Source organism: Dryobates pubescens, chromosome 18, assembly GCF_014839835.1.
Source record: "Dryobates pubescens isolate bDryPub1 chromosome 18, bDryPub1.pri, whole genome shotgun sequence".
Taxonomy (NCBI): domain Eukaryota; kingdom Metazoa; phylum Chordata; class Aves; order Piciformes; family Picidae; genus Dryobates; species Dryobates pubescens.
The window spans coordinates 14596816-14622294 of NC_071629.1; the positions used below are offsets into that span (position 1 = coordinate 14596816).

General features: G+C 46.6%; 1 protein-coding gene across 3 annotated transcripts in view; it reads left to right on the forward strand.

Annotated features, from left to right (window-relative positions):
• Positions 1 to 25479, forward strand: part of NEXMIF (neurite extension and migration factor) — a 200566-nt gene that overhangs the window by 81634 nt on the left and 93453 nt on the right. For 2 of the 3 annotated variants that reach the window (XM_054169633.1, XM_054169634.1), the window contains exon 2: positions 22947 to 23029. The exons of the other annotated variant lie outside the window; for it this stretch is intronic. The gene's annotated coding sequence lies outside the window, so the exon portion shown is untranslated. The remainder of the gene's footprint in view (positions 1 to 22946; positions 23030 to 25479) is intronic. 3 annotated transcript variants of the gene reach the window in all.

Below are 25479 nucleotides of genomic sequence, written 5' to 3' on the forward strand. Positions count from 1 at the left end.
TGTTTGTCTTGAAGATGCCCTAAAAGCTTTGCCAAGGGCAGGTCTGCCCAGCTAGGGCTGTGTCATTACCCTGAGTGGTGGTGGACACCCAAGAGGCATTTAGAGATGTCCCTGTGTACTAAAGCAATATTGTGTTAGCACATACCTACAGCAGTGACTGTGCTTTTAATGAGTGTGTACCGTGCAGAACATAACATCTAGAGAAATCCCCCAGGGACCTTTTCTTCTTTGCCTGCTCCAAAATCCTGTTCAAGTGCGTTCAAGTTAGTCACCCAACAGCTGCTTGCTTTTCCTTTCTATCAGTATTTGTTCAGAGGTAAACTTCTAGGGATAACCTTTGCCAGCACCTCCCTAAATACTTCAGGAATACCCAGGGAGCACAGGAGACTGCTGAGATGTTTGCAGTGGAGCCCAGTGACAGCAGAATGCAGCTGCCACCTGCAGACCAGCATTTGCAGGGACCCTGGCATTTGGCCCATGCCTAAAAGGTTCTCTGTGAACCTTCAAAAATAGGTTCACTGATTGTTTTTCATTATCATTACTTTAATATTTCTCTTTTTTTTTCTTCTAATAGTTCATCTGCAAGAGCTTGCTGTTGTGGTTGGTGGCACTGGAGGAAGGGAAAGCCTGTCCAAAAGGAGGGTGGATGTGGCTGTGCAGTGGAGCTGGACATAAGGGGACAATGCCCTGATACCAGCTTTGCTTGGGAGCATATTTCATGAGGTTTTGAGTGCAGCAGCCGTGAGAAAAAAAACGTTCCTGTCATTATGATCATCGTTTACTCTTCCTTCTACATCTTGGCTCTTTTGGGGATCTGAGAATTCAGCTGAAGCTGCGGAATTCTTTGCTTCATTAAAACAGTTATCCCTGATTGCCCTGGTTAGTCACTACAAACAAGCTGTTGCCTTTGATGCTAACCCAGTGCTGATCCACTACTTCTAATAATATCAGAGTCAAAACATATGCTCTACGTGTGTCGGTGGCCTTTCCATCCTGCTGGGCCTTTGTGAAGAGTGAATTGCAGCCTTTGTTTCTGTCCCACTGCAGCCCCCTCCCCAGGATTTGAAAGGACCCATTTTTGTTGTCATAAATTTGGCAAGATTTTGTGGGAAAAAGGAGGAGATGCAGCAGGCTAGGTGGAAGGCAGCACATGGGTTCTGTTTTCAGGTGGCCTGTTGTTTCCACCGAGTGGGCTTTAGGTCATGGTGGACATGGGGAAAAAAAAGGGAAAAATATCTCCCAATAGTGGAGACATTTGGAGTCAAACCCTGTCCCCCTTCCTCTCCCCACCCCCACAAGCCCTTAATGCTGCTTTGTTGGTATGGAATTACTGAGTATATTGGGTGGGACCTTTTAAAAGCTCATCTACTCCAACACCTCTGCAGTCAGCAGTCTGCAACTGCAGTAGGTTGCTCAGAGTCATAAACAACCTGACCTGCAGTGGTTCCAGAGATGGGACAGCTCCCACCTCCCCAGGCAACCTGGGCCAGTGTCTCACTTCTCTCAGTGTCAAAAATCTCTTCCTTCCCTCCAGTCTGAATTTCCCTCTTTAGTTCCAAGCCATCATTCCTTGTCCTGTCACAACAGGCCCTGCTCAAAAGTATGTCCCCAGCTTTCTGATCAGGCCCTTTGAGTTCTGAAAGGCCACCAGAAGGTGTCCCTGGAGTCTTCTCTTCCCTATGCTGAACAATCCCAACGCTCTCAGCCTGGCCTCAGAGCAGAGGGATGCCAGTCCCCTCTCATCATTGCTGTGGCTTCCTCTGGCCCTTCTCCACAGGAGGACTCCAGAGCTGGCCCTGGAACTGCAGATGGGGGTCTCAGCAGAGCAGTGCTGCCCACACTGCTGGAGATCGGCCCCGGACATGTCTGGCTCTGGGCTGGGGTGCATGGTGCAGGCTCGTGCAGCTTTTCACCTACCACCACTCCAAGTCCTCCTCCTCAGGGCTGCTCTCCAGACCTCCATCCCCAGCCTGGATTAAAACCAAGGACTGCCCAGACTCAGGTGCAGAACCTTGCACTTGGTCTTTTGTGGTGACAAACTTTCATTAGAGGGTGCAGTGTGCCTTGTGTTTCAGTGGTAGTTACATCAAAATGAACTCTTCCTCTGTGTCTTTGTTCTTAGTTACCACTATGTCAATTTTGTACTCTCTCTTTTAACTTTTTTTTTCCACTGCAAATTAAGCACAGGACATTGTGGTGGGTTGCAGTCTCAGGGGATTAATTCTACAATTTCCAGGCTGATGTTCTTTTGTCCTGGAATGAAAATGGTCGTCTTAGGTAATGGCTATTTTTATACAACCATTTGTTCACTGCGAACTGGGTTGAGACCTCCAGGAGCGTATCATTGACTGCTAAACCGCCCTCATGCCGCTCAGATCCCTTCTGCACTTGGCTGTGCTGTTGTCAGAGAAGGAAAGCTGGTCAAAAAACTGACCTTGTGTGGTCTTGCTAGCTTCACTCAAGGCCCCTCCTTTTCATTTTTATCTTTGCTGATTTTTGCTATGAAAAAGGGAACATGCAAACTATTGCTGCAGTACCTTGTAGTTCACAGAATCACAGAATGGTAGGAGTTGGAAGGGATCTCTGGAGGTCATCTAGTCCAACCCCACAGCTAACTCAGGACCACCTAGATCAGGTTGCACAACCTCTCTGGGCAGCCTAGTTTACTGAAAGTACCACAGTGCCTGGTCGCATGCAGATGTCTTAGTTTGTCAAGGTGACAACAGGGGCTGGCAGGTTTCCCTTCCCAAGCAGCATATTTTTTCTAGGAGGGAATGGCTTCAGGTGCTGAGATGCAGTTCTAAGCAGTAATGCCTGGACTGAGTACACTTCTGAACTAGTGAAGGCAGCCAAGAGCATAGAATCATAGAATCATTCCAGTTGTAAAAGACCTTTAAGATAACCAAGTCCAACCATTCTCTAACTCTGCCAAGTCTGGTGCTAAACCATATCCCTCAGCGCTACATCTGTGCCTTGGCCCTACACCACTCCTGGCTGTAGATGTCTCATTCCTGCTGGTCTGGTATCTTCCTGAGTCATCACTGCCCCCTCAAAAAGCCCTTTGAGAAATTTGAAGGATGCTGTTGTGCCTCCTAACAGAAAGTGAAATGACACATTTTTAAGCATTCAAAAATCTTCCAAAGCATTTTTGTGTTTAATCCCCATCCTGGGAGTGTTGCCTTTGGCATGGAACTACTGGAATGGGTCCAGAGAAGGCCATGAAGATGATCATAGGGCTGGAGAACCTCCCCTGCGGGGACAGGCTGAGAGCATTGAGACTGTTCAGCCAAGAGAGGTCTCTGGGAAGACCTTAATGCAGCATTTCAGTACCTGGAGGGAGCTGCAAGAAAGCTGGTGAGGGACTTTTTCAAGGGCTTGTAGTGATAGGATGAGGGGCAGCCCTCGAGGAGGGCTGATTTAGACTGCATATTAGGAAGAAATTCAGTACAGTGAGGATGGTGGCACACTGGAACAGGTTGCCCAGGGAGGTTGTGGATGCCCTCTCCATGGATGTGTTCAAGGCCAGGTCAGATGAGGCTTTTAGCAACCTGGTCTAGCGGAAGATGACCCTGTCCATGGCAGAGGGTTGGAACTGTTCCCTTCCAACCCAAACCATTCAATGAATCTATTAAAAGGAAACTAAGGCAAAGAGACTGGTTGAGTGTCAGGAGCTCATTTGGAGTCCTGGTGGTTAACTCTGCAGTCAGCTCAGTGAGCCTGGCTCCTTCTAAATGAAACTATTAAAAAGCTAATAGTGAAAATACTGGAGCAAGTCGAGACCAAAACGCAGAGTGAAAAGTAGAACACTGTAAACCAGATCCTTACAGTTCCTAGTCCCCTTAGAGTGGAGATGCAGGCAATTATTTCTCAGGAATTATTTTATTTGGTTACCACTATTAAATAAATGCTATTGTAACCTCTCTGTTGTTTGTAATAAAGCCAGGCAAAGCGCTTGGCCATTGCTGAATTGCCTCATGCATCACTCCGCTCTGAAGTTTGTATTAATCAGCGCTCTGCAGTCAGTGTATTGTTGCTTCATTAACCTACTTGTTTTTAAGTATCTGTAAATCACAAAGAGGAGAAGTCATGCTGCTAGCTGAGAAAGCAGCCCTGTTTGGAGGATCACTCCTCTCTGAATCACATTTCTGGTTAGCATTTAGGGCAGTTGTTGTTTGGGGGGAGGAGGTGTGGGGTTTGGGGGTTTGTTTTGTTTTTTGGGGGGCTGGGTGGGTATTTTGTTTTTTTGTTTTGAACTCTTTTTTTTTCCCCCCTAATTCCTTTTTCTAAGCTGTGAAATTTGTGGTGGAGCCTGGAAGGACGTTTCAGATGTGTATATCCAAAATTGCAAGTGCTTGTTGCTTTTAACATCTAAGCTCCCTGGGGATATTTGGTTCTGGAATACATCTACTCTCCCAAGTGTTATTTCACTGCTCACAATGTCACAGCTAAGGTCTTGTTGTTCAGTAGGTAGATTTTATTTGTCAGTATGCTGTGTCTTCCTAAAGAGGCAGGGAACTGCAATAAAAATGATTTATTTTATTGCTCAAGTGAAACAATACAGGACTTGTTAAAGGCCACTAATAAATGTAACTAATAGAGAGATCATTACAGGGTCTATAGGAGGAGAGGAGCTCAGCGTCAGGCTGTACAATCCAGCACTGACTGTGTGCTGTTAATATTTGTCTGGCTAAGGGTGGTGATGTTCAGTGGTTGCGTTGTGTGCTCATGAAGAAGACTTCAAGGGGATGGAAAGGAAGAAGAAAGGGTTATTCTTGCTGTTGACATTGAGGTTCATACATAGTTGACTGCAAATTGGTGCAGTGAGGCCTCACTTGGAGTATTTTGTCCAGTTCTGGGCATTCTAGCTCAAAAAGGACAAAAAACTAATGGAGAGAGTCCAGTGCAGGACTGCTAAGATGCTGAGGGGACTGGAACATCTCTTGTATGAGGATAGGCTGAGAGAGATGGGACTGTTTAGCTTGGAGAAGAGAAGGCTGAGGGGGTATCTTACTGATGCTTAAAAATAAAACTACATTTCAATATCTCAGGGGGACCTACAGGAAGGCTGGGGAGAGACTGTTTAGAAGGGCTTGTAGTGCTAGGATGAGGGGCAATGATTTGAAACCGGAGCAAGGTGGATTTAGGTTGGACATAAGGAGGAAGTTCTTCACAATGAGAGTGGTAAAATACTGCAACAGGTTGTCCAGGGATGTGGACATCCCTGGAGACATTCAAGATCAGACTTGATGTGGCCCTGGTCAGCCTGATCTAATTGGAGGCGTCCTTGCTGACTGCATGGGCATTGTACAAGATTACTTCTCTGAGGGTAGCAAAGCACTGAAACAGGTTGCCCAGAGAGGTGGTGGAGTCTCAGTTTCTGGGGACACGTTCCTGTGTGATCGGCTTTGGGTGATCTTGCCCTGGCAGGGGGCTTGGACTTGATGACCTTCAGAGAGGTCCCTTCCAACCCCTGCTATTCTGTGTTTCTGTGAATGGGCAAAAGGGACCCAGTACTCATTGCTGTCATCTTCAATTTTAATGTCTCTCTTCTCTTTGGTGGCATCTGAGCATATCTTTGGACCATTAGTATGGAGAGGGTGTGGGGACTCAGCTGGTGCCACGTGGTCTGTGTTGCACACCTGGATTTGGTTTTAGGACTAAGCACTTGCCATTAGGAATGCTTTAGGACTAAACAGTTCCTATTATTTCTTGGAATTGCAATATCAGGAAAAGAGGGAGAAGTGGATGTTTTCTGTTTCCTAGCCTCTGTCAAGTGTTCTCCTGGTGTCTGGCTGTTGTTCTCAGTGTGCATGTTGTTAAGAACTCTATTGTTTAAACTTTGGCAACTCAGATTTAGGGCACAAGGTACCTCCATGCAGTCAAACCCAAAACATGACTCATGTTGGGAATTTGTAATTGCAGGCACTGAGTGTGCAACTTACTTTCCTTTCAGACAGGGTCTATTATGCAACAGGAGCTGACAAGTACATTTCTGAACACTCTTTCTGACTAAACATAAGCATTGGTTCTGAGATTTGGAGAGCTTGCTAACTGATGTTTTTTTAAACATGACAAAGAATAATTGAACTCCAGTAGGATCTGATAGCATTTGGTGTGAGTTTCAAAAATCAGCTTTTCTTACACATTTAAATTACAAAATCCCAAAGTGGTTGGGGTTGGAAGGGACCTCTGGAAATCATCCAGTCCAACCCCCTTGATAAAGCAGAAGCACCCACAGCAGCATGCAATGTCTAGGTGCATTTGGAATCTCTCCAGTGAAGACTCCACAGCCTCTCTGGGCAGCCTGATCCAGGGCTCCAGCACCCTCACAGCAAAGAAGTTTCTCCTCATGTTCAGATGGAACCTCCTGGATTCCAGTTTTTGCCTGTTGCCCCTTGTCTTGTCACTAGGCACCACTGATGAGCCTAGCCCCATCCTCTTGCCCCCTGCCCTTTAGCTATTGATCAGTATTGAGAAGATCCCCTCTCAGGCTGCTTTTCTTCAGGCTTAAACAACCCCAGATGTCTCAGCCTTTCCTCCTCACAGAGATGTTCCAGGTTCCTCAGCATCTTCAGAGCCTCTTCTGGACTCCCTCAAGTAGTTCCCCATCTCTCTTGGACTGGAGAGCCCAGAACTGGACATAGTACTCCAGATCTGGCCTCTCTAGGACAGAGTAGAGGGAGAATGAGCTGGAGCTGCTTTTTTGTGTTTATGGTTTTGTGCCTTGTGGGAAATCTCAGGTGAGCTATTGTCATTGCAGTTCCTGGCTTCTGGATGAGGGACATCTAAGTCTACAAAGCAAATGCAAATGGTTCAGTAAGGTGCCAGTCAAGTATAGCCATCGTTTTTGTTGCCATTTACAAGCCTATCCTGCCTATTGAGGAATGGTCCACTAGTTGCATACAGGCAGTTTGGATTTTAAAGTAATCTTCCCCAAACTCCTAAAGCATCTCAAACTTTCTCTAGATGAATGTTTAGACTGAATTTATTACATGGATATGATCTTTCTAGCATGAAAGTTTTACAATTAATTTATCCATCTCTTGCCTCGTGCTGCTAAAAGAGACAAAATGGGATCTGTCTCTTGTATTTAGTTTTATTTTACAGCAATATTTTTCCATTTGTGTGAATAAATTCTGAGCTGACTTCAGCACTGTTCTTAGCCGTTCTGCAATGCCGAACACAAAATAGGAGCTGTCCTCCAAACTCTCGCTGCACTCAGGAGCAGCCATCATGACCCATTGTACAGCTGGGTGAACAGATGATCCCAAAGGTTTTAGTGTGCCCTAGCAGAACGTAAGATACCAGGCCCTGGCACTGCCAACTTTTTTCTTGGCCTCAGAGAGGAGCACAAGTGCTAGATGAGCACCCAAAAGATTGACCTGTCTTCCCCTGATGTTGATACCATCCTTGAGAAGTTGATTCTTCCTTGCCAGTGTTACCTGTGGTAGGCTACATTAGCCTGGAGATGCTAACACATGTTGCTGGACGTGATGGGAAACCAAGCCCTGTCTTGTGCCCTCTGCTTGGATGTCCTCCTTGCTCCATTTTGTCATATTTGCACCTCCATGACTGACATCTCCCTTCTGGGAACCCCATTGCAGATGCATCTTCCCCACCCTTAAGCTACAGGGAGGAGGGAAAGGTGCTTTGCAAATTGAGACATTTCTGAGTTTTCAGGTGTGGTTTGTGCTTGTTTGGCATCATAGAAACATTTTGGTTGGAAAAGAGCTTTAAGTTTATCAAGCCCAACTGTTAACCCAGCACTTTCAGGTCAGCGCTAATCCATGTCCTGTAGCACCACATGTACATGGCTTTTTGATCCTTCCAGGGATAGGGACTCCACCACTGCCCAATAAATTGTTCTATGTGTCCAACCTAAACTTCCCCTAGCACAACTTGAGGCATTTTTCCTCTTGTCCTATCACTTGTTCCTTGGGAGACCAACCCCACCTGGCTCCAGCTTCCTTTCAGGGGTTTGTAGAGAGACAGTGAGCCTTCTTTTGACCAGGCTGAACAAGCCCAGTTCCCTCAGCTGCTCCTTGCCAGGCCTGTTCTCCAGACCCTTAACCAGCTTTGTTGCTCTTCTCTGGACATGTTCCACCCCCTCAATGTCATTCTTGGAGTGAGTGGCACAAGTTGAAAACGGGGGAGAGCTTCACCTCCCCTTTTCAAAGGGCAGTATGGTCCTAGTGCAGGAGTCTGTTCTGGTTTAGTGACATCGCCTTGTGAGTGCCCCCCATCAAACCACGTGTTGCTGAGCCCCACAGGAAGCCCTGCAGTAGTTTCAGGGTTTGTTCACTGGCAAAACAATTGATCCATAAAACGGTCATTAACTTGTGGTAGTACCTCAGAGGGGTTCTGACAATTTATGGCTTGCCTTTTGTTGTTGCCGCTTAAAAATAAACCAGCAGCATCCCCTGCACCCTAAACCCTGTGGAATCGGGGACAAAACACACTTAATGGTTGGGCTGCTTGTGTGGTGCTGCTGTCAGCTCCTCTGCTCTGCTGCAGCAGCTCTTCTGAGCAGAGCCGTGGATGTGTGTGAGGCTGCGGGGCACTGGGGCTTCTTTTGATAGATCTGCCTTCAGAAGGCACGTGTGGCTGATTCGTCAGAGCGAGGTGACAGCTCATCATTAGCCAGTTTGGTCACATATGTTCTAGCGGTGAATGATGTTTGATCAAGTGAAGCCCAAGGTAAGACGTGAAGAAACACATTGTCAAGCCTGCTTTGTTCATGCAAAACACCGAGGTGGCTCCCCAGAATCTAATGCAAACATCTTAATAGCTCCTATTTTCTCCTCATCTCGTGAAATGCGCTGAGCTGAAGTGGAAGCAGCTGCCTCCTGCACAGAGAGAGGGAGAAACCGCCACACCCCCTCCCCCCGCCCTCCCTCCGTGTCCCCCCGCCCAAGCCCCTGTGCTCAATTAGCTGCTGTTTTGCCTCCCAGTGCTGCATTCTGACCACTCCTACCAGCAGAGCATAGGGAGATGTGCAGCCCGGGGATGAACTGGGAAACAGGGAGTGGGGCTAGCAGTGTCCTCAGCTCCAGAACGCGGTGGGGATAGAGCAAACCAAGTGTTTGGGGTGAGTAGAGAAAAAACACCAAAGCATCTCCAGGTTGGGTTAGATAATGAGGGCACATGGTGTAACTCTTTTGTTTTGCAGAAGCCAGCTTTATTAATTGATGTAGAAGGCTGCTGTGTGCTCCTCATTGTTTGATTAAAATGCCTGTATAAATAATTAGTCCTCTTCTGTTTGTTTTAATTTTTTATTTTTATTTTTGGCACCCACTTTACATTTTCATGCAGCATAGAAATGAATTAGCAAATCCATTTGTTTCCCAAATATTTCTAGCCCTGTAGCTGTTCTCCCCTGGTCACCAACCACTGCGGTGATGCTGTGACCTTTGCTCAGCATGATTCCAGACCTCAGGAACTCCATTCTCTTTGGAAGAGCTGTGGTCCTCCTCCCTCCTTTGTGTCTGTGCTGCAGGGGGCTGTGGGCAGGCTTGGAATCCCTCCAGAAAACAAAAATAGACCCATAGATTCAGTCAGTCCTGGAAACATCAGGTCAGCTCTGTATCTGGTGGCATTTGGCTGAAGAGAGGAGGTTTGAGGCAGAGGAGAATTTACCCCTATTCCACTTTGAGGGTTGTAGAAGCAGGTGAAAATGCTGCTGGTTTGTGCAGCAGCTAGGGAAACCACTGGATGTCTGGAACTGGGGTTGTAAGAGGACCTTTTTGAACTGGGGTTGTAAAGGACCCCACAGGAACAGTGTGATCATTCTGTCAGGGATTGCTTTTTTGTGTTGATGTATGAAAACTGTCCCTGTCTGCAGGACCTGTGGAGCAGTCTGTGAGTCAGTGGGAGGCTTTATCCTGGGATGAAATCCCTTTGAGCTGTAAACTGGTACAGTGAATTTCTGTGCATCATCAGAGTCATGGAATGGTTTGGGTGGGAAGGGACCTTTAGAGGTCATCTAGGCCAACCCCTCTGCAGATAGCACAGATGCTATCACAAGTCAGCAGGAACATCTGCAACTAAAGCATGTTACTCAGAGCCACAAACAACCTGACCTGGAATGGTTCCAGGGATGGGACATCTCCCACCTCTTGGGGCCAGTCTCCCACCACCCTGACAGTGTAAACAATTTCTTCCTTTTCTCCAGTCTGAGTCTTCCTTTTTCAGTTCAAACCCATCAGCCCTTGTCCTGTCACAACAGGCCCTGCTCAGAAGTCTGTCCCTAGTTTTCTGATCAGCCCCTCTAAGTGCTGAAAGACCACCAGAAGGTATCCCTGGAGCCTTCTGTTCTCCAGGCTGAACAACCCTAGCTCTCTCAGCCTGGCCTCCAATCATTGCTGTGGCCTTCTCTGGCCCGGCTCCAACAGCTCCATGTCTCTCCTGTGCTGAGGACTCCAGAGCTTGTCCCCAGTACTGCAGATGGCGTCTCAACAGAGAGCAGAATCCCCTCCCTCCACCTGCTGCCTACACTGCTGAGGATCTGCCCAGGACATGGCTGGCTCTGGGCTGGGAGTGCACAGTGCTGGCTCATGTCCAGCTTTTCACCCATCAGCACCTTCTCCTCAGGGCTTCTCTCCAGCCCTTCATCCCCAGCCTGGACTGATTACAAGGATTGCCTTGACTCAGATGTTGGGCTTTGCATTTGGCCTTGTTGAACCTCATGAGATTCACTCAGGCCCACTTGTTCAGACATTTGCTTTTTCCTCAAGAAAACTACTGAGAGACAATGCAAAAGTTGTTTGTCATTGCTCCCTCGACTGTGATGGGTGTCTGTGGTCTCCTCCTGCCATTCTGGAGCCAAAGCTAGAGGCTGGAGCAAAAAGGGCTCATACAATGAAACTTCTCATCTGTGAATGTTCTCTCCTCTTGGCGATGTTTGCAAAATGGCCTGAGAAAGGGAATGGTGATGTCTGCTGACTGGTGCACCTTAAAAATGGTCTTAGCAACCTGAGCTCGGAAAGCAAACATCCTAAACCTTGGTCTCCTCTATTCACTTGTTGGTAAGGACAGAAATAAGGAGCAGAGAATTGGTGTAAACTCTTGGCTCATGGAGTGTGTCTGGTGGGACCAAGGCAGTACACTAAAGGTGATCTCTATACCAATAGCAGTTCAGGTGGAAAATGAGGAGAACCTGGGTTTTCACTCATTTCTTCCCTCCTCCATCTCTCCCTGGCCCACAGATTACATTAGCTGTCCCATGGTGTAGGAAGAGGGTGTCAAAGGAACTTTTCTATGGCAGGATGTGGAAGGTCCTCCCTTGTGGCAGGGTTTGGCCAGGAGCCCATGTGTGTTGAAGTTTTTTTCAGGAATGGATCGATCAGTGAGCACAGATTAACAGCAGCTGCAGAGAGAGAGAACTCACTCCATGCAGCCGATCCCTGGGGAGAAGCACAGAATTGTCACCATAATAAGAGACACTCGGTTAGCAGTGGCTCCCCAGGAAATGAAGGAGCAGGGGCTGTCTGGCTGAGGTGGAGATCTGAAGCACTGCTCTAGTGCTCTCCTAGCTCTCCAGATAGACTGTGGTGTATCTTGTGTTGGTACCTTTGTGCTTTGATGGTGATGGTGGTGGCATCTCTGTGATTGTCCTACACAAAGAATGTAATGGAGCCAGAGCCTCCTGCCTGGAGGTCTGTGGTGCTGGTATGACAGTGAGTCACTTTGTGGTCACGCTGCTGTGATTCCCACCACCGTGTTGTGCCCAGGCAGTGTGGCGGGAGCACGTTGATTTGTAGCTGGAACAGTTGCTGGCTCACTGCAGCTCATCTTTTGTCATCTTTTCCTCACCTTTCCTTGTCCTCTTCAGTCCTTCTCCTCATCCTTCTTGCCTTATCCATCCTTCCGTGGCTTGTTTTGTCCTCTCTGTGGTGGGACTTTGTCTGATGAGAACACAGCTACAGCTGGCAGCACTGTGACTGCACTTAGGAGAGGCTCAGTCCTCAGTGTGGATCTTGAACTGAGAAAGAGCTTGTTGCCTTCTAGTTGAGGTTTGCTGATCGTTTTCTGCCCTTGTTGTAGAATTGAAGTGTGCCCCCTAAAAATAGCACAAAGAGACTAGTGGAGTGTTGGATCAGTTTTACACATCCCTCCTGTGCTCTAGAAGCTACCATAGTATTTTCTCCCTTCCTTGTTGCTAAAAACTTGTGGGTTTTTGATTGAGTTCAATCATTGTGTGGAGCAAAACCCTTGGAGGGACCTGTTAATGGGGTGTTCACATCTGGAGCACTGGGTGCAGTTCTGGAAACCCTATTTCAAGAGAGACATGGAACTACTGGAGGAAGTCCAGTGGAGGCTACAAAGGAACTTCTTTGTGAGGAGGAAAGGTTGAGAGACCTGGGGCTGTTTAGCCTGGAGAAGAGCAGCCTGAGAGGGGATCTGATCAATGTTCAGCAAGAGATAAAGGGTGGGGGTCAAGAGGATGGAGCCAGACTCTTCTCAGTGGTGCCCAGTGACAGTACAAGGGGCAATGGACACAAACTGAAACCCAGGAGGTTCCATCTGAAGATGAGGAGAAACTTCTTTGGTGTGAGGGTGCTGGAGCCCTGTGGCAGAGTGCCCAGAAATGTTGTGGAGCCTCCTTCTCTGGAGCAATTCCAAATCCACCTGGACATTGTGATCCTGGTCAGCCTGTTCTGGGTTACCCTGCTTTAGTAGGAATGTTGGACCTGATGATCTCCAGAGGTCCCTTCCAACACCTATCATGCTAGCTTATACTGGGTTATGCTGTGACCTACAGAGAGCCAAAATACCTGGTGATGCTCAGAGGGATTGTGGGGTTCAGGCTGCAGTAGTTCAAACAGTTATAGCAGTTATTTAATTTGGTGTGGGTTTAATTTGCAGTATTACTCTTGTAAAATTGTGACTTGAAACACAGACAGTATTTTTTCCCCAAGCTAAATACCACATCCTCTGTTGTCTTTGCTGCCAGAGTAGTCAATGGGATTTTTTTGCAAGAAATTCAGACTTTTCAGTTTTAAGAAAAGATGAGAACTCTGCATAAAAACTCTACATGTGTCATTGACAAGTTGTGATGCACACAGCCAGATCAAAACCACCTCACCCTCGCCATTTCTTGTTGTTTACATAAAACCAGCTCTAAGCAGTCAGCCCAGCAGATCATCTCTAGCCAAAGTACTTGGGAAGTGCCTGTAAGTGCAGGCCCAGGAATAGTGTGGCCAGCAGGAGCAGGGAAGTGGTCATGCCCCTGTACTCAGTACTGTTGGGGCTACATCTCAAATACTGGGATGTCTGGAAACATAGGATTGTTTTGGTTGGAAGAGACCTCCCAGATCATCTAGTCCAACTTTCAGCCTAAGACCACCATTGCCTTTAAACCATTTCCCAAAGTGCCATGTCCACACATTTCTTGGACACCTCCAGGGATGAGGACTCCACCATCACCCTGGGCAGCCTGTTCCAATGCCTGACCACTCTTGCAGTGAAGAAATTTTCCCAAATCTCCAACCTAAACCTCCCCTGACACAATTTCAGGCCATCTTCTCTCTTTCTATCACCTGACACTAGGAAGAAGAGACCCTTCAGTCTCCTTTTCTCCAGGCTGAACAACCCCAGTTCCCTCGGCTGCTCCTTGTGAGACCTGTTCTCCAGACCCTTCACCAGCTTCATTGCCCTTCTCTGGGCATGCTTGAGGACCTCAGTGTCTTTCTTGTAGTGAGGGACCCAAAGTATCTCAGCTTCACAGTTGTGTACAGTTTGGGTTGGGTTTTTTCAATAAACAACATTTTTATTTCCCTCAGGACATTTGAAATGAAGACGTGTACCTTATCTGCCGTTGCTCTCATTGACAGTAACTTGACCACATTGTCCATGTAAAAACCTAGTGAGGATTGGAGTTGCTGCTTCATGCTTCCACCCATTGTGGTGTGTGTTGCTCCAGTCTGTGCTGGTGGGGTAGGTCCACACAGACAAACACTTGATGAGGTGTCATAGGATAATGTAAAGAAAGAATTGAGAAAGACAAGTATTCCATCAGGTGTCCTCTGATCATGCAAAGAATTGAGGAAGAAGTGCAGGGAGCTGAACAACACATCTCAATCCTGTCTTGCTTTTGCAAGCTTCTAAGGCTGCCACCACACAGGGATTTTTTTCCTCAGCTCTCTAATCCATTCTTTTGGCTTTAGAAAGGCCAAATCTCAGAGAAGCTCAAATCCAGAGCTACATTTTAGAGCTTGAAGGCATCTTTAGCATGTTCTGTATATGTCTAATAGATGGCAGATTCCTGGGCTGGGTGCTTGCAATGCAGCTCAGCAGGAAATTGTAGGGCTAAAGAGTTTGAGTTGGTTGGAAAGATGCTTGTTAATTTTCTTCCTTGTCATTGCAGACACGGTTCCCTGATAGTCTCTATGATCTTTAGCCATGCATTAATGTCAGCTCTGCCCAGCTTCACACCGCCACTCTTCCACCATTAGAGTGCAAGGTTTCTGTGCATTCCAATTGGAAATAAATTTCTTTATTACACATTCTTTGACCTTGGCATGTTTGTAACCCTTGTGATTGTTAGAGGGGAAAAAGGAGGACTTCTGGGAGTAATTGCCTTGTTTGTTCTTTATCTCTGAAGCATTGATACCTGCCGTTCTGTGCTGAGCTAATTAAATCTTAGCATCACAATTGCGCTGAGAGAATCTCTCTGGTTCCGCAGGCAACCTTTTAATTCTTTTTCTTTCTGTAGGTACAAAAGTGCTTTTTCCATTTGCAAACTCTCTACAGTGACTTTTGGAACATGGTTCTGCTGAATGTCCAGCTTGCAATTGTTTTGCTCAAGTTGCTTCATCATCTTTGTAGCCTTTTTCCATACCCTCTCCAGCAAGCCCCTGTCTGTCTTGAACCGGGGAGCCCAGAACTGGACACAGTACTCCAGATGTGGCCTCACCAGGGCAGAGCAGAGAGGGAGGAGAAATTCCCTCGACTTGCTTCCCACACATGTGCACAGGAGAGTAGTTGGGAATCAGGTGGTGCTTCTTGGTATCCATAGTGAAAACAATTTTAGAAAGCACCACTCATAAATACTGCATTTTTGGGACAGCTCTGCTGTTTTTCTCTATTGCCAAGTGCACTGGCATGAAAGCAGCTTTCTGCAAAAATTAATCCCTGCCTGCTGTCTTTTCCCAACGGGGAGGCAAGTGCTGGTGTAAGCAGAGCGGTGACGCTCCATCAGAAATTGAGGGGGCAAAAAAAATATTAAGATATCCACAAGCAAATATTCAGTTAATTTGGGAAGATTTCATCAAATGAAAGGGCCTCTTCCCATGGCAGCATGCGTTACATTGGGTGTAAGTTGCTGCAGAACCATAGCTCCATGCTCCTCCTGCCACATGAGGATTACTCTGTCTGGAGAGCATCTGTGCACAGCTGTGCTTCAGCTTTGGACTTCTGTGGCTTTCACAGAATCACAGAATGCTAGGGACCTCTGAAGATCAAGTCCCATCCTCCTGTCAAAGCAGGATCACAGGTGGGCCTTGGACATCTCTAGAGATGTAGACTCCACCAACTCTCTGAGCAGCCTGCTCCAGTGCTCTGCCATCATCAAAGTAAAGAAGTTCCTTCTCGTGTTCAGATGGAAATTCCTATGTTCAAGTTTATGCCCCTTACCTCTTGTTCTAACAGTGGGGACCACTGAGAGGAGTCTGGCCCCATCTTCTTACAACCACCCCTTAAATATTTGTAAGCATTAATAAGATCTGCCCTCAGCCTCCTGTTGTACAGTCTAAACAGTCTCAGCTCTCTCAGCCTTTCCTCATATGAGAGATGTTCCAGTCCCCTCAACATCTTAGTGGCCCTGCGCTGGACTCTCTCCAGTAGTTCTTTGTCTTGAGTAGTTCTTGAGCTTTGCTGGCCATCTTCTTGAGCATGAAAGTCTAACTGCTGGCTGGACTAACCTTTCTCCTGTGTGAACTTGAACAAAGGGTTTTGGTTTTTTGTTTGGTTGGTTTTTTGGTTTTGTGTTTGTTTTTTTTTCCCCCCCTACTTTTGTTCCCAGTGTAAGAGCAGGTTTATACAGGAACCAGTACATTGCTTTTTGAGTGTGTTTTCTCTCCTTTCCCTGAGGATGCAGTTGGATCTTCTTTCACTGGAATTGAAGTCATTTCAACATCTTGTTTTCTAGCACCTACAAGATGTACAGAGGAACTGAGGAACTTGGTTGTGCTGCGTGGAGTATCTCGAAAAAAAACTAGCAACCAACCAGCAAAATAAAAGCTGAAAGAGTCTTGTTAGCAGCTGGGGTAGACTTGTTGGACTTGTTGTCAGGATGTAGATCATGTTCACATGGAGGTACGAGCCTGCCTGTGGGTGAGAAGCCAGCCTTGGGAGACAAGGCTTGCTGGTGGTGTACATGGTGTCACCCGCAGTATGACTGTGAAAAGCAGGTACCTACCCTTCACAGCAAGTGGGCGAAAGCATCGCTGTGCGGTGCCTGTCAGCTTTGCTGGAGGGGCAGGAGAGAACCCAGTTCTGGTCACAGAAACCCTACTGCAAAATCCTCCTTTACACAGGTGGAAGGTCTTGTAGTGTCCTGAAATGCTGGCAAGAAGCACAGATATCATCTCTAAGGGTGAGATGCCTTCTTCAGCTCTGTAGCGTCTCAGGTGTAACCTTTTGTGACCGTTTGACGCTGTGCCTTTAAGGAAGGGGCACACTGGCTAAATGTTTGTAAAATATTTTGGTAGTCTAAACGAATTTCATTGGCCAAGGAGGTGGGAGGTGAGATTGGACCCAGGGGAGCTGGGAACTTTCTCTCAGTCTTCCTTCCTTCGCTGTCCCTCTCGGCTGGATTCTGCTTCTGGGATTCTGGCCAACTAAGATAAGAACTAACTCCCTGTGCATAGGCCTCTTGTCTGCTGTACTAACTCCCCTTTCTTCTCGTCTTCTACCTCTCTGGGGGAGAAGGGAGGTAGGGGGGTGAAGGAGGCACAGGGGGAAGCCCCCTCTGTGGGGGGTCTGGTTTCTGGTTGAGTTCATTTGCTGTATACTCCTGTATATATTGTAAAATACCTGTATTTGTTGTGTTACATATAATCTGTTTCCTTGTAAAATATACTCTCATTTCTCCGACTGGGTTTAGCTGTGGTCTCTTTCTCAGTGGGGGAGGGAAAGCAGAGCCTTTCCTTTCAAACCACCACACCTTTGTGAATGGACATAATTCTGTAGAGGTGAAGCATTAGGAAAGGAGGTTGTCTGGAGAGATCATAGGGCCCTCTGAGCTGGACATTGCTGCAGAGATCCTTCTGGAGCAAGGAGATGGCATCTCAGTGGCAGGAGAAAGACTGTGCTGTAGAATCAATAGCAAACATAGCCCTTGAGTGTGCTGGGGAGTTGGATTGTGAGCTGTGCATGGGGATAAGGCTTTGGGTTCATGTCACCCCTGAAGTTCCTTCTGGATGCAGCACTGGAGGAAATTAGAGCCTTTGCAGACCAACTAAGCTGACATGCACGTGGTAGCAGAAGGCATGGTGGAACAGAATACTTTGCAGAAAAGAGAGTGAGCAAGATGTGTTTCTGTTTGCTTTCCTGGAGACTGTTAAAATCCTGTCTGGTGAAGATACCTTGTTAACAAATCTAGAGGTCTGAAGGTGTTGTGGGGAACACTCTTCCAAATTAGCTCCACTGAAAGAAGCTGCTTGGACCTCAGGGCTGGAGGAGAAATCAGGGAGCTGCAGTGCTAATTGCAACACTTACCTGGTAGTGTAGGCTGTGGAGATGGATGAAGTTTAACCAGGCTCATCTAACCTGCCAAATCTCATATGCTCAGGACAGCAACCTCTTAACCATGATCATCTCCTGTGGTGCTACCTTCCCAGCAAAGGTAATAGAGATCTGCTCTCATCTCAGCATTAAGCTCACGTTAGTTGCAGGATTTAAAAGGAGGAATGTGCCTTCCAAAGGCTCCCTGGGTTTTCCTGCCCAGCTCAGCACTTAGTTTTGCTGGCTCTGTCTCTGCTATTGGGTGATGCTTTAGTAGTATTTCACTGGGTTTAGCTGCAGTTTAGCTGCAGTTTTGCAGACAGCATCATAACAGAGCTACCAAAACAAAATCCTGTTCTTTCTCATAAGGACTTTCTTTTTAATATCTTTATCAACAGTCTGGATGAAGAAATTGAGGCACCCCCAGTAAGCTTGCGGGTGACACCATGCTAGATGGCAGTATTGATCCACTTGAGGATGGGGGATGCTCTGCAGCGAGTCTGGACAGGCTGGATTCATGGGCTGAGGCCTCTGGGATGAGGTTCAACAAAGGCCAATTGCTGGGTCCTCAACTTGGGTCAGAACAAGCCCATGAACGCTTCGGGCTTGGCTGGAAAGTGGCTGGTGCAAAAGGACCTACAGCTGGCTGAAAATGAGCCAGTGTGTGCCCAGCTGGCCAAGAAGGCCTTCAGCCCTGTGGCTTGTATCAATAGGACCAGAACAGGGACTGTGCCCCTGTTCTGGGCACTGGTGAGACCACACCTCAAATACTGGGGTCAGTTTTGAGCCCTTCACTCCAAGAAGGGCATTGAGGTGCTGGAGTGTCCAGAGAAGGGCGACAAAACTGGGGAAGGGTTTGGAGTACAAGCCTCGCGATGGAGCAGCTGAGGGAATTGAGGTTGTTCAGCCTGGAGAAGAGCAGTCTGAGGGGAGACCTTGTGGCTCTCTACAACTCTCTGAAAGGAGGTTGGAGCCAGGTGGGAGTCAGTCTTTTCTGCCAAGGAGCAAGCAATAGGACAGCAGGAAACACCCTCAGGTTGCACCAGTGGAGTTTTAGGTTGGGTATGAGGAACTTTTTCTTCCCCAAAAGGGTTGTCAAGTCCTGGCCCAGGCTGCCCATGGCATTGGTGGAGTCCCCATCCCTAGAGAGGTTTCAAAGCCATGTTTTATAATAAACCAAAGACAAGGTTTATTGATGGACTTGGCAATGTTGGCTTGACGGTTGGACCCAATCCTAAAGGTCTCTTCCAACCTAAACAATTCCACAATCTTACGGATTTTATTGCGCTGTTCTCTCTCCTGTGTGCATTGAGTTTCCAGTGCTGTTCTTTGCAGGCTGTGTTAAGGGGGCAGCTCTCCAGCCAGGCATGCTGCAGGGAGGAGAGAGGTTGGGTTTTCAGCTGGCCGTTCTGTGCTGGGTACTCAATGCTTTCCTCCAGGAAGCTTTCACAGCCTTGCAGCCGTGGTGATTGACATATCTGTGTCTGCTTTATTGCAACTTCTGGGCTGCCTTTTCCAGAGGAGAATACTGTTCCCCTTAAATTTGAAGGTGTGAAACAAGCTGCTTGGCTCAGGCTTGCTGTAAAGCTGGCCTCTACAAGCAACACACACTGACATTTTCACATTGTACATGCTTGCCATCCCTCCTTGGGGTGTTTTGGGGAGGGGAGAATTGATTAAAAAGTTCATGTCCTTACTGTGAGGTACCAGAGGGACTGCAGCATCTGAGCTGCTGAAGGTGGACCCAGGACCGTTGCAGTGATGCAAGGCTGGGAGGAATCATATAGATAAAAAGACAATTCTGTGGAAAACTGCAAAAGGACCTAAAATGTAATCCTGTTCCTCTGCCTGAGTAAATAGGACATCAGGAGCTGGAGACACTGGTTGCCAGGTTTTCAATTCGGATGCTAGAAGGGAGCCATCGCGTTTGCTGAAGGATGTTCAAACCTCCCTTTGTCATGGTAATGAGGCAGTGCCTGGGCAGCACACACTGCCAGCCTCTGCAGTGGTTTGCTCTTGTTCTCAGACTGTTTGGAGGGAGAGAGAGACAGAGACAGGCTGCAGATCCTGCAGTTGACCCAGGCTGAAGCACATCAATAAGCCCTAAGCACTGCTTTGTGTGGACAGTCAGGAGAGAGCCATTAGATGACCTGGCTTGCAGATTTTTCTTCTTTTACAGTTTAACCTTTTGTGGAAGTTCCTAGGAAGGTAAAAAAAAGAAAAAGAAAAAACCAGGTAGTTTGTGGTGTAGGATGGGGCTTGGGGACCACAAGCTTCATTGCTGTCTGTGGTTCAGCTCGGTGCGGACCTCTGGTTCTCAGGTGTACAGGTTAGATGAGAAAGTTGTCTGCCATCCTTTAGGAAGGAGAAAGATATCTCGTGTTACTGCTGCTCTTGACTGCAGAAACACACACCAAGGACAGCCTGGCTGGGGGATCTGCTGATGGAGAGGTGGTGCCTCTGTGAGGAGCGCTGCTGGAGGGGAGAACTGCAGTAGCCTTTCTTGGGTCGTCTTGGTTTTTGAATTTCTGTCTCTGTTCTGGTTTATTTGTGGGGTTTTTGTTGGGTTTTTGTTTGGTTGGTGTGTTGTTCTGGGGTTTTTTGTTTGGCTTGGTTTTTTAAAAAAATATTTTCCACTCACCAGCCTGAAAGCCTCTTCTTTAAAAAAAAATCCATAGAACACAATGTTGGTTGGGAAAGACCTTTAAGATCATTCAACCATCCTCTAGCTCTGCCATGTCTGGTGCTCAGCCATGCCCCTCAGCACCACATCTCTGAATCTTTTAAACACCTGCAGGGATGGGGATTTGATCAACTCCTTGGGGAGCCTGTTCTGGTGTTTGAGAACCCCTTCAGTGAAGAGGTTTCTTCTAGCATCCAACCTGAACCTCCCCTGGTACAACTTGAGGCCATTTCCTCTTGTCCTGTCACTTGCTATTTGGAAGAACTGATATTTGTATTACTCTCTTGGTTCCAACCTCCAAATCCAAGGATTTGTAGAGAGCAAGAAGGTCTCCCCTGAGCCTCACTTTCTCCCAACTGAACAACCCCAGTTCCTTCAGCTGCTCCTCACGAGACTTGTTCTCCAGACCAAGGGGCCTTAGTCCTTCAGATACCAACCTGTAAGATGGGTCACAGCTACCAAGTGTCAGCCTGACTTCAGTGCCAGCAGTCCTTAAAAGATGCTGTAGGCTTGCACCTGGCTTAATGTAATTTTTTAATTATCTTCTTTCAGTCTGCCTTTGACTTACCACACAGTGCAGATCACTAGCTCAGTAGAAGAGGAGCAGCATGTTGATATTGAACATTTCCCAATACAAAATCTTAATCTGACCTGGCAGGACTTCCTTGGGCAAAGTCTGATTGAGTTGAAGACAGTGTTTGCTTGAGACAGCTTTGTGTGGCTGGCAGGGAGGTGTAAGAGCAGTTTCAGTTATTTAAAGCAGCATCAGTTAGACACAGTGATAAATGGCTGCAATGCCTCAGCTTTCCTTACCTCCTCATGCATGTCTAACACGGCTTTTTTCTCCTTTTGGCTGCCTTTGCAGCGTTTGTTGCTGTGAGAGACCTGCTGCAGTTTGGGGAGAGCAAGTGAGGCCAGGATTGAGTCACAGAATCCCAGCATGGTGGGGTTTGGAAGGGACCTCTGGAGATCATCTAGTCCACCCCACCCTGCTAAAGCAGGGTCACCATCAGCAGCTTGCCCAGGGTCACAATGTCCAGGTGGCTTTGGAATCTCTCCAGAGGAGCCTCCACAACCTCTCTGGGCAACCTGTTCCAGGGCTTGGGCACCCTCACAACAAGGCTTTTCCTTATGTTTAAGTGGAACCTCCTGGGCTCCAGTTTGTGTCCACTGCTCCTTGTCCTATCTCGGGGCACCACTGACAAGAGTGTGGCCTCATCTTCTTGTTCCACACCCTTTAGCTATTAATCAGCATTGATCATGGTTCCAGACCTTTGTAAGGTATTTACGTGCACAGATGGATTTTGTATCCATGCATTAATTCAGAGGAGAAGCAGCCATCAGCCATCATAAGTTCCCACCCCACTCCTGGGTGGTGTGCAGCTATCCAAGCGGTACCTATTAAGGATTTTTTCCAGTCTGATGTGGTTCTCTTGCACTAGCACGTTTACCACATCCCTTGAGATTTAACTGTGCATCCTAATAGGGCAAGAAGATTTTCATCTTAAGTTTTCTTTTTTGAGTAATTTCATTCCATTTTTCCTCCTAATAGCCCCCCATGCTGGTTTTACAGCTTGATGTTTACACCTTTCAAACACGTATCGATACCTATCTCCTGCTCAGCTCAGAGCTGGATGTGTTCCCTTTTTTTCATCTTTCCTTAGAAATTTTTTCCCTTCAAACCCTTAAACATTTTTGTTGTTTTCTTTGTACTCTGTTCAATTTGTCAATGCCTTTCTGGTAATGAGGTGTCCAGAAGTGAATACATTATTCCATTTATGGATTAATTACATCTGGGAAGAGAGGAGGCTGTAACATCCTGCAATGTGATTCTGTGTTTTCTGTCTCGGAAACAAAACTGTCTTTTTAGCTGCCTCATCCTCCTGCAATTTCATCTTGAGCTCCTTGCCCTCTGCCTTTCCAGCTCCCTCTTTGGGTGGATGCATTCCCAACATCTCCTTCTCAGAGCATGGCTATGTTTTGGTGACATTTTCTCAGTTTCCCTTTTAGTTTTTCCAAACAGAAAATATCTGCATGATTTTTCCATCTTGAACTGGGCAGGTTTGGAAGGGTCTCCTGAAGAGAACAGGGAAATTTCTTCTTTGAATCATGGAATGCATTCAGTTGGAAGGGACCGTTAAAGTTCATCTAGTCAAACCCCTCTGCATTCAGCAAGGACATCTGCACCTAAGTCAGGTTGCTCAGAGCCCCATCAAGCCTGACCTTGATTGTCTTTGGGGATGGGGCCTCCACCACCTCCCAGGGGAACCTGCTCCAGTATTCCTTCACCCTCAGAGTAAGGAATTTCTTCCTTATGTCCAAGGACTCTTTCCTAATGCCCATATTAGGACATGAGGAACACTGACCACCATGTCAGCATCGTGGTGTTAATATTCTGAGAGAAGACAGACACCTCTCTTAATTTAAGGTGTTCTAATCGATCAAAGCAAGACTTTCTTTGTATGTATTTATTTTTGCTGTTCTGCACTTCAGTGCTTAGTAGGTGAAATTGCATAAACCATGTTCTTTCCTCTTCCAGATTGTTAACAAATCGGCTGTTCAGCTTAGATCCAGCACAGATCCATGTTGCACCTTGGCAGTTTCCTCCAGCTCCTTTATTTTGTGAGTTTTTAATCAGCTTTTAAATGTATAAATACATTGAGGTGTATTGATGTGAATCTGTTTGTCTCTTGGGAAGCATCTATGGGCTTTCTGCAACATTTGCCTCTTCCTTGGTGTGAGGGGGGGAAGTGGTTTTAGTTGGTCTTGCAGGTGCTAAATCCCAATCCCTTCTAAAGCAGGGAGGATGGAGGCTGCTCTGAGTTTTTGCAGGACGACTGCAGGACCAGCTCTGGAAAATGCTGCTGTAATTCGTGTGGCATTTCCTTTCTTCTTTTTATCAAACAAATAATTTGTGATAACAAACCCAACTGTCCATCAGGAGAGGTGTTCTCTGCAAATCTCTGTCTCCCAGCTTGCTGACCTGCCCTCTGCAACAGCTAGTTATTTTCCTTCTTGGTGTTTTGTTGTTTTTTCCCCCACTCCCTCATCTTTTGCTAGGAGTAGCAGTTAATTGCATCCATCCCTTTCAGTAATTTCCAGCATGAGGTATTAGATCTGAGTTCTGAAGGAATTTGCTAAATTTCCCTTGTAAAAAAGAATTCTTCACAAATAACAACACTTGATTTCTTTGGTTAATTGCACAGATTGAGTGGTTTGGCACATGTCTGCATTTTCCAGATACTCCCTTTTTCTCTCCTTCGGTGGCAGCTATTTTTACAAGCTCGCCATCACTCGCCGATAGCGCAGGCATCTTTTCTTAATTTACTTTTGAAGACAAATTTAATAAAGGAATTCCCCTTCTTAGCCATATTTAAATCAGTCTTTTTATCTTTTATTAATTCCCCCACTTCTTCTTAACCAGGTTTTCATTTGTGTGTTTATAAATAAGTCCTCCCTCATTCCTTAATCCTTTTGTCTAGCATTAACTCATACTGTAGTTTATTGTTAACATTTAATTGACTCTGTAGGAATTAAATGTCCGTGTGGTTCTTGCTTGTTTGTTCTCATCCTTGTTCTCAGGACTGTTCTTAGCACTCCAGCCCTAAGGAAGAAATACAGCCTGCTAAGGCTTTGCAGGGGATAGGGGGTTCTCTGCTTCTAGGGTGTTTGAGTTGGGTTTTTGGTTGTTCTGGTTGTGTTTTAGCAGTGTTATGCGAATTGTGGTAATCTTCTGAAGTTGCCAACTGGCACATTTTCAGCACAGGTGGGATTTATGGAATCTGTTTTATTGCTTTACTGTTGCTGGAGGTGCCTGATCTGGAAAGTCACTGAGGAAGTGGTATAGAAATAGAATCACAGAATTGTTTTGGTTGGAAAAGGCCTCTAGGATCATAGAGTCCGGCCATCAATCTACCACCACCACAACCATTAAACCATGTCCACACATATCTTGAACATCTCCAGGGGTGAGGATTTCTCCACCTCCCTGGGCAGCCTGTTCCAATGCCTGACCACTCCTGCAGGACAAAAATTTTTCCTAGTGTCCAACCTAAACCTCCCTTGGCACAGTTCAGACCATTATCACCTGATACTAGGGAGAAGAGACTGACCTCCATCTGGCTCCAACCTTCTTTCAGGGAATTGTATAGAGCAATGAGGTCTCCACTCAGCCTCCTTTTCTCTAGACTAAAACAACCTCAGTTCGCTCAGCTGCTCCTCAGAAGGATTTTTTCTCCAGACCCTTCACCAGCTTTGTTACCTTTCTCTGGAGGTGCTCCAGCAGCTCAACATCTTTCCTGTAGTGAGGGCCCCAAATGAAGTTTCTACTATGGCTTTACTTTAGGAAGCAAACAAATAGCCTGATTTACCTGAACTAACAGTTTGTGGCCACTGGTCCCCAGTTTTAGTCAGCCCATGATGAAAAGAGAAGAACCAGTTGAACTCTCTGATGGCTGTAGTGCAAAATAATATCCTAGGTAAATTCAGACTAACTTGGACTGTCCTTAGTCATTTAAAATCCTCTGCAATGGCTTGGCCTGGGAATTTTTATTTTTTTAACTTCTCATTATATTTCAATCCTCCCCTGGATTTGCAGCAAAAGTCTAGAGCCTCTTTCAGTTGATTTTTCAGTGCTGATAACTCAACACAATAATTTAGTCAACCTGATCTTCCCTGTTGAATTTCAGCTTATTGGCATTATAATTAATTTTGACACGTAACACCACCCCTCCAACTTTCACTCCCAAATCTATTAATGTGTTATGATGAAAAGTATGCTCTCTGCATAATAGTGTTTGGAGTTCTAGGTCTTATATCCTTGTTGTCTGAGAGTAAAAGAGTATTAATGCACTAACTCCTGGGATGTAGCCTGCTGAAAGTGGTGTTCTTCAAGGCTCTGGACTAGGTCCAGTCTTGTGAAACACCTACATCACTGACCTAGTTGAAGGGATGGGGTAGACTTTCAGATGCTTTGCTGAAGAAACCAAACTAGAAGTAATGGCTGGCATCCTGTCAGGCTGTGCTGCCATTCAGTGAGACCTGGCCAGGCTGGAGAGATGGGAAGAGGACAA